This window comes from Triticum urartu, chromosome 5A (assembly GCF_056163025.1).
Source record: "Triticum urartu cultivar PI428250 chromosome 5A, HENAU_Tu73, whole genome shotgun sequence".
In the NCBI taxonomy this organism is placed as follows: Eukaryota; Viridiplantae; Streptophyta; class Magnoliopsida; order Poales; family Poaceae; genus Triticum; species Triticum urartu.
In genome coordinates, this window is record NC_141877.1 from 505,877,345 (window position 1) to 505,892,169 (window position 14,825).

The window sequence follows — 14,825 nt, forward strand, 5'->3', positions numbered from 1 at the left end:
CCCCTTCACCAAATTGTTATGCTCGAGGAGGGCGACGATGTAGTGCTGCTCGTCCCGCACCTACCAAAACGCCAACACCTGCCGCTCTTCCGGCTGCACCTTCGTCACGATGGCGTTGAATTGCGCCAGCGCCATGGTGAAGTTGGCAGGGACTAATGCGGGGAGGGGTGCCGTACTTCCGTCTCATCATCGCTCACCTCTGGTGAGCATACCGGCAAGCCTGCCTGTCCGCCGCACACGACGACCCCGCTAGCCGGCTACAAGGTTGGCCACCTCGTGCTTGTGCTTCGTCGTGAGGCTCTACCACATCGCTCTAGAGCTAATGGTCATGGCGAAGGTGGTGCACCAAGGAGGATTGGGAGCGGTCAGGCTGTGGTGCTGATCGTGCAAGGGAGGACGCATCTAAATAGTGGGTGACAGACATGCCAAGCGGCGGGCTGTGTCAATGTTGGCATCGGAGTGTATTTTTCGGCTATTGTGCCTGTTTAATGCCTGTAGGCAGACGAAGTGCCATTCCGCCTAGTCATGGGTGGCCCTCTAGGCCAACAACCTGCTTCAATGCTGGCTCCACCCGTGAGAGATCATGTCGGTTCTGTGCCGGCATGAATGCGGCGCGGAGCGGCATGAATGCATGGCAACCGACCGGCAGGCACAGAAGATATTTTTTGGTCGGTCCAGGGTTGCGGACGCATAAGTGGCAGCGGTCACCCGCAAAGCCCCCCTAGTTTGCGGGATTTTGGACATCCAGACTGGTCCGTGGACCGATGAGATAACATGTTGGATGGCAAACTGTATTAGGGCAACTATGTTCGACATGTACAGTCGTTTTGAGGGTCCGTGTTGGATATGCCCTTGTGGGGAAGTTCGGTTTTGTTCAGTTCTTTTCAGTGGTGACCACCTTGAGAATTTTAAACCGGCCCGGGGAATCCAACAGGGAGATCATATTTCTGTTAGCTAGTGACGGTGTATCTTCTTTGTTGAAAGCTAGTGCACAGTTGGAAGTAATTGGTTTGAAGGTGGTACTAACGGCACCAACGATGAGCCATCCTTTTTCTTTTTTGAAGATGATAGTATCCTCTCTATGAGAGCTTCACCCCATGCTGCCGACGAAGCTAGGGATATGCTAAACTTGTATAGCAGTGCTTCTGGTCAAAGGGTGATTCTTGATAAGTCATCAGTATTTTTCGTTGGAGGGTGCCCAAATGATCTATCGGAGTGGCATTCTAATACCAGATCACTTTGTTACTAGGTACTCCCTCCGTTTCAAAATAGATGACCACGGAGGGAGTATATTTCAATACAAGATGCTTCACTACTAGACCATTTTGTTAGCATCTGCGTTTCAATACTACATGCATTTCGGTCACTTTTTTTTTGAAATATCATACCACTAACATGCATCTATTTTCACTCTCAGAACAATTTAAAAACACATTTCAATAATTTTTTAGATATTTTAAATTTATATATTTAAGCAAAACATACATTTCAAATTGATTCATATTTTTTCAATTAATGTGATACAGAAATATGAAATTAAAATGTCACAATCTTATTATCAATGTGAAACTGGAATAGTGAAACTTAAACGACTTTCGCTAGCTATGGGGTCCACAGAAAATGCCATCCAGGATTCGCCACCCTAGCTGACGAACGTTCGCCAACTATGGGTGTCCACCAATGGCGGTGTCATGGGTGTTCTGTGTAGTCGGTTGACTACACAGAAATCCTTCAAAAAATAATGTAGAATTAATCCAAATACAACTACTTAACATCACAATTTTAAATTGACATCACAACTTTGAACTCCTGACTTCGCCACTGGTGTCCACATGTAAAAGGTTGCACGGATCTTTAAAAATTGTTGAATGATGGTTTTTTTTACCAGGTATACATTAATCCTTAGCTAGAATGCATTGTCGATCTCACCCCCTCCCTCCCGTTAGCGTGTCGACACTGTAGCCGGAGCCACCGAGTTGAATCGCCCATGGAAAGGACTTTGGAGGTGCCACCCATTTTGTCACCCTTCACCAACCGTGCATCGCGCATTTGCGCTCCTGATTGGCCATTCCCGTGTAACGGTGTAAGCATGCACGATGCCTCTGCCTACTCAGCGTCCATGTGCGCCGCGCGTTAGGACGACACGATCGAGATCGATCGGCTCTACGTACGTCCCTCCCCGTGCATGCCGCACCTTCCGTTTTGTATCTAGCGTAGCCACTGCATGTTCTCTCCCTCTCTTGGTACGTGCATGTAGAGGCTTGACCATCCTATACCACTGCCCGGCACGTATACGTGCAGCGCCTGTAACCAGGACACTAGAGGGCGGCTAGCGCTACTGTTCATAGCACGACTGCTTTCATGGCGAAAGCTACTACTCTTCGCTTTTATGTGGCCGGCCGGATCGATCTTGTCCCTTCAACTCCGGTTGCATCGATCTCAAAGCAAGCCGTCTTGTTTTTTTAGCAGTTCTCAACCATGTTACGCGGGCAACACGATCGATCTTGACGTAGTTTGCAACGGACACAATTCATGGCGTGCACATGTGCATGCAGACTTGTCACGGTCACATGAGCTGGGGACGACGCACCATATAAGCCGTCGCATCGCACGCTACACACATACACTGCAGAAAATCAGCGTCCAAAACATTCAAGAGATCGCGGGATAAGCAGCAGGCCGAACGGACGGACATGGAGATGGCGCACAGAGACCACATCCTCGCCGCCGTGCACGGCGTCCTCGGCGCCGCCGTCCTCATCCTGTGCCTCGCTGCCGAGCTGTCCGTCCTCGTCTTGCGGCGGCACGCGGCGCTCTACCTCCTCCCCGTCTGCGCGATGTTGACGCACCTGTGGCGCTCCGGCCGACGTGCGGGCATTGGGCTGGTGGACTTCGCGTACCTGAAGCCGCCCCGCCGGCTGCGCGTCACCATCCCGGGCCTGCTCGAGCACCTCCGCCTCATCGGCTGCTTCGACGACGGCAGCGTCGAGTTCATGTCCAGGGTCGTCGAGGACAGCGGCATGGGCGACGAGACCTACTTCCCGCCGGCGCTGCACTACCTCCCGCCGTCCGCCACGCACGCCGACGCCGTCCAGGAGGCGGGGATGCTCTTCTTCCCCACGCTCGACGAACTGTTCGCTAAGACGGGCGTGCCGCCGTCCGCCGTCGGCGCGCTCGTCGTCAACTGCAGCGGGTTCGGCCCTGCCCCGTCGCTCGCCGCCATCATCGCCAACCGCTACCGCATGCCCACCGACGTCAAGACCTTCAACCTGTCCGGCATGGGATGCGCCGCGGGCATCGTCGGCGTGGACGTCGCGAGGGGCGTCCTGAGGGCGCACGCCGGCGCCGTCGACTACGCCGTCGTCGTCAGCGCGGAGATCGTCACGATCGGGTGGTACAGAGGGAGGGACCGCAGCAAGCTGCTGCTCAACTGCTTCTTCCGCACCGGATGCGCCGCCGCGCTACTGTCGAACACCGCATCGGCGGCAGCGCCGGTCAAGTACCGGCTCGTCGCGCTGAAGCGCACGACCATCGCGGCCGACGACCGCGGCTACAACTTGGCCATGAGGGAGGAGGACGACGAGGGCATCACGGGGTTCACCATCGGGCGCGGCCTCGACCGTGTGTTCCGGGACCTCCTCCGCGCCCACCTCACCGCCTTCGGCGCCTCCATCCTCCCATGGCACGAGAAGCTCCGCTACGCCGCAGCGCTCGCGCGATTCCGCCGCCGCCGCCGGAGCAGCAAGAAGGTCCAAGGCGGCGAAGGCCACGTGGAGGCGCCGAGGCCGAACTTCCTGGCCGCGGCGAGCCACTTCTGCCTGCCGTCGTCGGGGATGCCGAACATACGGAGGCTGGCGGAGGGGCTGGGGCTGGGGGAGAGGGAGGCGGAGGCGGCGCTGGCGACGTTCCAGCGGTTCGGGAACCAGTCGGCGGCGTCGCTGTGGTACCAGCTCGGGTACCACGAGGCGAGGGGGCGGGTCCGGCAGGGCGACCGCGTGTGGCAGCTCGGCATCGGGAGCGGGCCCAAGGCGAGCAGCGCCCTGTGGGAGCGCGTCGCCGCATACGGCGGCGCCGCGGCGGCCGATGAGGGGCCGTGGGGCGACTGCGTCGTCCGCTACCCGGCGAGGGCACCCGGCGCCCCGTTGGCTTGATCTGGATGTACGTACCTAGTGCATGGGTACAGGGTGTTTGGGCTCCTGGAAAGGATCAGAGGACAGTGTTGTTTGTGCCGTGGGTACCTACGTACTTTCACTTTGCTTGCTTAGTTGCTATTGATCGTCGAGTCGTTGTTTGGAGCTGCAAGGTGATTGGTAGAGCGGAGAATAAGCTCGGAACCTTCATCTGGGTTTTCTCACTTTTATTGTGGTACTTCGATCTTGTTTCCTGCCCTTCGCCCTTCGTTCAGAATCCATGGCGTATTTTGACTGCTTTCAACTTTGGTCATAACTAGCAAAAATGCCCGTGCGTTGCAACGGGAGAAACAAACTCACACGCCGAACATGACTCAAAGACCCATGCAGACCCACATCCTCTACCCCAGCCATGTAATTGTTTATCGTCCTTCCACCCTCGCTGACACAGTGGTCGTGGTATCCACCTGATCACAATGCGCCCGAACATATGTCAAGGCGACGAGTTCAAGCATTTGCACGACACACTTGTCATTGAACCACGCTAGCGTAGTGAAATGTTTAAAACTAATCTCGTTGAGCTAGACATGAGGGCCGCCTTGCGCAAGCTACACCATGCTCCTGGTCCATATGTACACCGAGCCTCATACGCCCTCTCGCTTCTGAATCAATGTTACAGACTCATCCTCTCGCTTCTGAATCAATGTTGCAGACTCGCCCTCTCGCTTCTGAATCAATGTTACAGACTTGTTTCATTGGAGGGGGGTGGGGGATGGTCCGCACGTGTCCATGCATCCTTCAAGGAAAGGTCATGTGCTTCACCGTGGAGCAAACACCACATTCCGAGTCCTCATACGTCAGATAGCTGTGGATGATCACATGTCACCACCGAGCAGCAGGAGAGGTAGACGGTGAGGGTTAACCCTTTCCAGCCGCCACCATCGATCCACATCTAGCTACTCACCCCGATCCGATTCGTCGCAACCTGATTGAACAACAATAATAATAACAAAATCGTTAAAGTGTTCAAAGCAGTAAACCCTAGGGCTGGAGAGGTGCACGGTCAGGGTTAGCCATTTCTTCGCTTTCGATTCGACTTTGATTCCGACTTGATGTGTATAGTATTGTACGTACACACTGATAACGTATTTTCTTTTTGCTCTTGAGAATTAAGAAAAATACTAGACCAAAACATTAATTTTTTACAGATACGCATACACATCTAAGTACAGGTACCAAGCCAGTGGTAATGATACAAATCAAAGGGTTCCTAATCAACTGTCCTGAGCGCAAAGCAGCCTCACCTTTCGCGCACCATCGTGAACCAGACTCACTTTTCTTTGATATCCATCAACGTCGTGATCGATTCCTACAATATCCTATAAACTTCCAAGACAAAACCAAACCCTGCGTGAATGTTTCTTTCGTGGAATATAAAAGAAAATGAGATCACGAGAATATGTGCTACTAAACTGCACCGATAAACAAAGACGGTATCCACTGTAGCACATGGTATTAGACATGCTCTTTATAAACTCTCGTCTAAATTATTTCTCATAGCTAGTGAGGCAAGATTGGGCCAATCGATTCGCAGATAGCATATGTATCGCCATTTCTATAGCATTCAACATCTAACGTTTCTGCACCTGAATCATATCGATCTCAATCCAGAAAAGTTTCAGAAATTGTCCATTGCTGAAGAACAGCATGCGGATTTAGTTACTGAAATTCTTTCACTACATTGCAGAATCATCCACAAGCAATCAACCAAGCGTTGTAGTCATTGGCAGGTCGATTAGTAGGTAATCTGATGATCTAATATGGCGTATAATCTGAGTGGGACCATGAAAACTTCTCAAGAAAAGTAGTATAGTAGAAACATCAGAATAGACATGAGGAGAACATTACACTTTCATACATCAGACAACTACAACAATAGCTTGACTGAGTTAATCAAGCACATGTTAAGTTTATGGGACATTTACATCTATGCCCTTAACTCGAACCCACTACTCAGTTTTGCCCCTAATTTTTAGGTATGCTCAGTTTTGCCCCTCCGCCGTTAGTTTCACTTATAGAAATGCCCTTCTCTGCCGTTACCGTCCGGTCAAAGGTCTTTGACCGTCCTGAAAAAATAGCAAAAAAAATCAAAAAAATATGAAATTTGGTGGGATCGAAGATAGTCATGTCCGCAAGGCGCGTGCACATTTTCATGCCGTTCGGACACTCCGGGAGCTCGTGTCAAAGGAAAACATAAATTTTGTACGCATGCGAGCAGTAAATTCAAAAAAAAATAGAAAAAAAATCAAAAAAATATGAAATTTCGTGGGACTCAAGATATTCAGGTGCGCAAGATGTGTGCACGTTTTTGTTGTGTTTGGACATTGTAGGAGCTCGTGGAGAAAAAAAACAAATTTTAGCTCAAAAAAACTTTGAAAAAATGCACTATTTTGTTTTTTTTTCTCTAGAGCGCCCCGTACGTCATTTGATCACCAAAACTTGCAAGCACTTTGTGCACTCAAGCCTCTTTGACGCCAAATAAATTCAAATTTTTTTGAACTTTTTTGCTATTTTTTTCGAATTTACTGTTCATAGGCATAAATTATTTTTGTTTTCCTTTGCCACGAGCTCCCGGAGTGTCCAACCAACACAAAAATGTGCACGCGCCTTGCGGACATGACTATCTTCGATCCCACCAAATTTCATATTTTTTTGATTTTTTTTGCTATTTTTTTCTGGATGGTCAAAGTACTTTGACCGGACGGTAACGACGCAAAAGGGCATTTCTATAAGTGACACTAACGGCGGAGGGGCAAAACTGAGCATACCTGAAAATTAGGGGCAAAACTGAGTAGTGGGTTCGAGTTAGGGGCAGAACTGGAATTGGCCCTAAGTTTATTGTTTTGACAGCAAGCCTACACAAAGAGTAAGAAGCGCAGGATCATAGTAGGCATGGTCATTAACAAAGAAGAAACAACATGATTTATTTAACCATAAATAGGAATTTTCACCACATCAGCTATATAATTTCTCCAACAGCATACATATAGCAAAGCTTTCACACCTATGAGACCTGGGACCACACTGTAAAACCTGACCAAGTACCGTGTTACCAGAAAAACAAAATCCCTACTATTGTCACACTTTTCAAACTTGTAAGATTGCTAACCCTTCGGGTTATTCCTCTGGTTGGATGCTAATCAAATCTTTGACTGAAATTTTCCGCTAAGCTGAAAAACAACAGAAATAATATATATAATACAATGTAGAGTTCTATAATATCTGAATCAACCTAGTGTGTGCTTGAAAGGGGGGTACATTTGAAAAATAAGGAAGCAACAACCAAGTGTCAAACTACAATCAATTTATCTCCAGATGAATAAATTAGTAAGCTCGGATTCATACAAAAAATAGATTGGCTATATTCTGTAAGCTGTTTTCTGCCAAGAAAAAGTGTGAGAGTTTCAGCATTGTTTCAAAACTGTAATTGATCAGCGGCAAGTTCACTGCATAATTAGGATGCAGAGGTGATGCTGATTAGTGCATGTCCGTACTGATTGTACCTGGCTACAGTACGTTGGCAGTACTAATGGATACCCATAATACCAATCATGGGTGACATTGGATTCTGACTAATTGCTGAAGTTTGCCTGGAAGTGCAATGGAGTACTTTACCCAATTGATACAACATTTGGTTAAGCCTATCAGTATGAAAATTAATAGTGCGTACCAAGCAGCAATTCTAAATTCAGCAGTCAAAGAAAGTGTTTAGACATGCTAAATTAAGTCTGCACACTTTATTTGTTAGCATACGCGCTAATTAGACCGAAGCGCGCGTGTCGTGCAAAATCCACCGTAATGATAACTGGTCCATGTGCTTCGCCAGGCCCTCGCTCTCTGCGAAAAAATAATAGTAACATGTTACGGTCAGCACACACTAATTAACATAGCGCCAACATGCATGGGAACATCGCCCAGCCCAACTGTTAGTTCCTATCATCAGTAATTGGGCATGTAGGAAGTAGTAGTATGGTTTAGTTTTGCCCTTGTGTAGTAGCATGATTCAGTTTAGCCCTTGCCTATAGACCTAAATCAAATTTGGAACAGACACGATAACAGATGTAAACTCGCTCAAAGGGTCTATTGAATTTTCAGAGATGTGTTTTATCAGACAACAAACAAGCAGTCTGCAATAACTTTGCTAATCATGAAAATAAGAAATCTTATATATGTTGTGATGTTGGATTTTCAATCTCTTCTTCCTGGAGCTTCCTTTTGCATCAAGGTTTCTGCATGCCACAGTAGTAAAATCAGGTCAGGGCAAAGTCTAAATATAAGAAACAGCAGAATATCCAGTGCTGTACTATTGACAAAACCATCAAAATTTCATAAGCTAGTTTATTCGAAGATTACTAATTTAGGCTGCTTGCACTTTGGTTGCTCACAAAGTATGAACCGGCTCCACTGCCTTGTAAATTTCAAATTATTTTCAATATAAGCATAACATCCATGGTTCAATACCAAAGATAGTATATAGACCTGACCTAATTTAAAAAAATATATTTCCAGTTTCTCATAGAGAACGCACCTAAGTTCTTTTTGCAAGGCCATGTCCACATACAATTTCTCAAGCTCCTGAACCCCGAGTTTCATGTCTTGTAATTCTTTGTAGGTGGAAGCTGTTTCCTCACATACATATTGTGGCTAAATATTGATTAACCCTGGTTGAATACATAGTAATGATCCTAAGTCATTACAGAGAGAAAAAAGTATGTAGAAAAATAAAGTTCAGTAGTAAAGAAAAAAAAGATATAAACTTGTACTAATTGTACTTTGGGAGGATGAGTTTGATGATGAACACATGGGACTCACACATCGGATTAATCGAGCTCAAGGAGCGTGCGGGCCACCTCCTTAATCACCGCCACCACCTTCATCTTCAAGTCAGCCTCCGCGGAGCCCACAAGCTCCACCCCCTTCCACCGCTGGCACCAGCGTAAACATTGTCGTCCCGCCGCGACGCACACAACCACCACTATCTTCCCCATAGCCGTGCCTAGATCCCAACCAAGGATTGATCAATCAGCCCCAAATCTCTCACACAAATTTTGTTTTGGATCTGAGAGACCCGCTTGAATCGGTGGAGATCCTTGATAGAGGGCGGGATGGGGTAGGGCAAAGCTGATGGCAGCGAGGTAGGACGGAGGAGGCTGGGTAGCCGCATACATGGGGCGGCGGCGTGGGGGCTGCGCGTGTTGGGAGAGAGGCGGCTAGAAGAGGAGGAGAACGTGACCCTCTGTAACGCCCCGAGACCGATGTGCCAGGTGTCGTCCAGTTATTCGCTGTTGTTGCCTTGCCTTTGCTTGCGTGTCATGCATCTTATATCATGTCATCATGTGCATTTCATTTGCATACGTGTTCGTCTCATGCATCCGAGCTTTTTCCCCGTTGTCCGTTTTGCATTCCGGCGCTCCGTTCTCCTCCGGTGGTCATTTCTACCTTCTTCTCGTGTGTGGGGATTAAACATTTCCGGATTGGACCGGGACATGCCAAGCAGCCTTGGTTTACTACCGGTAGACCGCCTGTCAAGTTTCGTACCATTTGGACTTCGTTTGATGCTCCAACGGTTAACCGAGGGACCGAAAAGGCCTCGTGTGTGTTGCAGCCCAACACCCTTCCAAAGTGGCCCAAAACCCACTTAAACCTCCTCCAGCATCTCGGTCGTTCGATCACGATTGCGTGGCTGAAAACCGCACCTCATTTGGACTCTCCTAACTCCCTCTACCTATAAATATGTGTCTCCCTACGAAATTCTCGCGCAGATCAAACCCTAGCTTCGTCCTCCTCGCGCCCGGACAAATCTCCCACCGCGCCGGACAATGTCCAGCCGCCGCCGCCACCTCGCTCCGACGAATCTCGTCGCGCCACGTCACCCCCCGCCGCCGCCAGCCTACCGCGCGCCGCCACCTGGCCTGCCCCGCCGCCTCTCCCGCGCGGGCCCGGGAGGCCCAGATCCGCCCCCCCGGCCCGGTGCGCCGCCGCCGCCCGAGGCGTTCGCCTCCTCCGCCCAGTGCCGCCGCATCCAACCGCCACCGCCCCGGCTCCGCCCCGCCGCCGCACGCCGGCTCCGCCACCGCGCCGGCTCCGCTCCGCCGCCTTTCTCCTCCCGCCGCTGCGAGCTGCTCCGCCGCCCAGATACAAGTCGCCGCCGCCACCTTGGGTCGCCGGGTCCGCCCCTGGTGCAACTCCGACGAGCTCCGCGTCATCCTCCACCGCGTCTTCGGCGAGGTTTTCCTCCAAGTCCGGCCATCTCCGTCGTCTCCGGCGAGGTCCCGTGGATCGTGACCAGATCCACCACTCCCCTGATCCAAACGCGTCGCCCCGATCCGGATCCGTGCCGTCCCGCTTCTCTCCGTCCCGCGTTGACTTTTCACGAAGGTATAAATTTCACTAAGTCCCTGAGATTTCCAGATTCAAATGCCCATGTTCGTCATGTCATAACTCCGCATCCGTAGCTCCGTTTTGGGCATATAGCATATCAAAATGTTCGTCTCAGAGAGCACATCATTTCATCTCATTGCATCATTTTCATTTGAGTTCATCTTGATGCCCAAAATGCCATTGGAAGAGTGCTATTTGAGTTAGTTGTCAGATCTCCTGCTCCAAATAGCTATTTGTCATTTTTGCCATGATTATTGTGTGCATGATATGCTCCTGAGCTCTACATATGTTTTGTTATATGCTTTGCCATCTTTCCAGAGGTGCCATCCATGTATTTTTGTGATATGTGCGGTGACTATCACAAGCTTGCAAAGTGGTGCATTCGTTAATGCTGATTTCAGGGACTTAGCAATTCCACTAAGTCCTTGATCTGTTTTACCAATATGCCATATGTTCATGTTGTTTCCTAGTGATCCGTGCCTCTTTTGAGGATGATCAGTAAGGATGATTTGTTAATCTTGTAGTGCTCTATCCATCCATGTCTTTGTTTGCAATTACGGAGCATCCTAGCTTGAGTCAATCGAGCTCTACTTTTGCTATTTCATAATTCCTGGCAGATTGTCTACTTGTTAACGATTTTGTCGAGGATGTTGTTGTTGACCCGTGCATGATATGTTGTCGTTCTTGCCATGTCTAGCTTATACAATGTGTATTCTTGATGGGTGTATGCTTAGTTTGTCATGCCTTGCTCTGTAGTGAGTGCATCGAGCTCGTGAACATGCCTACTTGTTAACAGATCTGCATGTTCCAGTTTTTCACTAAGTCTATGATCTGTTTAAGTTTTTGCCATGTTCACATGCTTGCAATTGTATTTGCTGCTCCCTTTTGGCTCAAGGTCACTAAGGGACTTTTGTTAAGCTCTTTGAGTAGCTCCATGCCATGTTTTACTTTGCCATGTTAAGTTCCTGTAGCATCTAGTTTTCATGCTCCAAAGTGTGCTACCTGATCTGAAATTCCAGACAAGTGTTAATTTCACTAAGTCTGAAACCTGTTTACCAATTGCTCTTTTGCCATGCTTGTTTGAACCTGTTAATGGATGAATTGGCCGTAGCTCAGTGTTCATCTTTTGTTAAGCATTATGAATGGATCCCTGCCATGTATTTTGTTGCCATGTTTGGGTGCTGTAGCATGTTTAACTTTTTGCATTTAGATGACTACTTGCTATTTATCACAGACCGGTGCCATATTTGAATTGCTTGCCATTTCCAAACCGTGTCTCCGATTCCGGTGTTCTTTATATCGATTTCAACCAAAATCACCTCACCTTTCCAGTGGAACACTTGGATTTCCAATTTGAGGCCAGGTTCATTCTTTCCTTGTCAAATCTTGCATATGCATCACATATCGCATCCCGCATAGCATACCATGATTGCATCATGTTGTTTGAGCTTTGCACATGGTTGATTGTGTCCTTTTGCTTGCTTGTCTTGTTTGGGTAGAGCCGGAGATGAGTTCGCTAACGAGGAGCCCGTTGAGTTTGCTTTCGAGGATCCAGTCAATTCTGACAACTTTGCAGGCAAGATGATCATACCCTCGAAATCACTTCTATCTTTGCTTTGCTAGATGCTCGCTCTTTTGCTATGCCTATGCTACGATGCCTACCACTTGCGTATCATGCCTCCCAAATTGCCATGTCAAACCTCTAACCCACCATGTCCTAGCAAACCGTTGATTGGCTATGTTACCGCTTTGCTCAACCCCTCTTATAGCGTTGCTAGTTGCAGGTGAAGATTGGAGACCGTTCCTTGTTGGAACATTATTTTCTTGTTGGATATCACTATATTATCTTGTTATCTTAATGCATCTATATACTTGGTAAAGGGTGGAAGGCTCGGCCTTTTTCCTAGTGTTTTGTTCCACTCTTGCCGCCCTAGTTTTCGTCATATCGGTGTTATGTTCCCGGATTTTGCGTTCCTTACGCGATTGGGTGATAATGGGAACCCCTTGATAGTTCGCCTTGAATAAAGCTCTTCCAGCAATGCCCAACCTTGGTTTTACCATTTGCCACCTAGCCTCTTTTTCCCTTGGGTTTCCGGAGCCCGAGGGTCATCTTATTTAAACCCCCCCGGGCCAGTGCTCCTCTGAGTGTTGGTCCACCTCATCAGCCGTCGGTGGCCACCAGAGGAAACTCTGGGATGGCCTACCGGAAGTTTAGACAATCTGAGTGTGCCCTGAGAACGAGATATGTGCAGCTCCTATCGGGATTTGTCGGCACATTCGGGCGATGTTTCTGGATTTGTTTTAACTTGTCGAAGTGTCTTGTAGAACCGGGATACCGAGTCTGATCGGAATGTCTCAGGAGAAGGTATATCCTTCGTTGACCGTGAGAGCTTGTCATGGGCTAAGTTGGGACTCCCCTACAGGGATTTGAACTTTCGAAAGCCGTGCCCGCGGTTATGGGTAGATGGGAATTTGTTAATGTCCGGTTGTAGATAACTTGAACCTTAACTTAATTAAAATGAATCAACTGTGTGTGTTACCGTGATGGTCTCTTCTCGGCGGAGTCTGGGAAGTGAACACGGTGTTGGAGTAATGCTTGCCACAGGTTGTTCTCTAGTTATTCGTTCGCGCTTTGCCTTATCTTCTCGCTCTCTTTTGCGAACAGGTTAGCCACCATATATGCTAGTGGCGTGCTGCAGCTCCACATATTACCTTGCCTTACCTATAAGCTTAAATAGTCTTGATCGCGAGGGTGCGAGATTGCTGAGTCCTTGTGGCTCACAGATTACTTCCAAACCAAATGCAGGGCCTGATGACTCCGTTCCAGATGATGCACTTGAGCTCAAGTGGGAGTTCGACGAGGACTCACGCCGTTACTATGTGTCTTTCCCTGATGATCCGTAGTGGTGCCCAGTTGGGGCGATCGGGACCGTGTCGCATGTTGGGTTGATCTTTTATTTTGGCACCGTAGACGGGCCATGAGTGATTGGATGATGTAATGCTATTTATGTACTTTGTTTGACGTGGCGAGTGTAAGCCAACTATGTACCTTCCCCTTTTATTATCTTTATTACATGGGATGTTGTGAAGATTGCCTTACTTGCGACATTGCTTTCAATGCGGTTATGCCTCTAAGTCGTGCTTCGACACGTAGGAGATATAGCCGCATCGAGGGCGTTACACCCTCTCCCGTGTGCGTGCAGGATCGACGGCCCAATCACAGATTTCTCATCCCCAAATTAGTACCACCTCGTTTATATTACAATTTTGTCCATACAAATTGTAAAAGCGTATTATAACATGAGAAGAAAGTGTATTGTGACGGTGAACCCGACAAAGTCAATCCATGCTTTATTATTACTAGCAAAAGAGTCCGTGCGTTGCAACGGGAGAGAAAACATAACACACGCTCTTAACTCAACAACAATCACTCAAGACCACAATAGGTCCATCTTCTTTATTTTTGCGAGGCATCATATTTGTGTTGCCGCTTATCCTCCTTCTTACCCTCGTCGGCGATGGCCTCGGTGTTCACACAAAACAACAAAAAATGTGTGTTGAATATGGTTAATCCTAAGGCGTCTCTCTCTCCCTCTCTCCCCCTCTCCCTCTCTCTCTCTCGCTCGCTTCCTCTCACTCTCGCGGTGAGAAATCTGTTGTTTTCCCCTGCGACATTTTTCAGAGGTATGCATGTGTAGTTATCAATGTTTTCTTTTCCGTATATTATTAGAGTGGGGTGTTTATTTGCAATCCGGATCGCCGCCGGTATGAAAAAAATGAATCTTGCGCTATAAATTATAAGTTTGCTTCCATAATAATATTTTAAAAATATTTAACAGGTAAAATTAACATCATATTTAGATTCCACACATTTTTCTAATAAAATTTCATATATAATATGTTAAAATCGAAGTTGTGGTTTAAAAGATACAGATAATTTAGAAAATCATTTGGTTTGACTCAAATATATTCCAAAATAATATTTAAAAATACGCAACAGGTAAAAATAATCTCATATTCACATTCTACATATTTTTCTAATCAAATTTCATATATAACATGTTCAAATCGGAGTTACGGTTTAAAAGATATGGATGATTTTAAAAAGCATTTGTTTGACTTAAATATGATCCGCGGATGAATTATCTAAAATATCAGGTTTTTTTGAAAAATGTAAAATAACGGTTCGGGTGTGACTTAAATCCGGACGGCGGGTTGATTTCAAGAAAAGACAGGGACTTTTGTGTAAAATAC

General features: G+C 47.7%; 1 pseudogene; it reads left to right on the forward strand.

The window, feature by feature from the left end:
• Positions 1 to 2,604: 2,604 nt before the first annotated feature.
• Positions 2,605 to 4,382, forward strand: LOC125556422 (3-ketoacyl-CoA synthase 4 pseudogene; annotated as a pseudogene).
• The last annotated feature ends 10,443 nt before the right edge of the window (positions 4,383 to 14,825 follow it).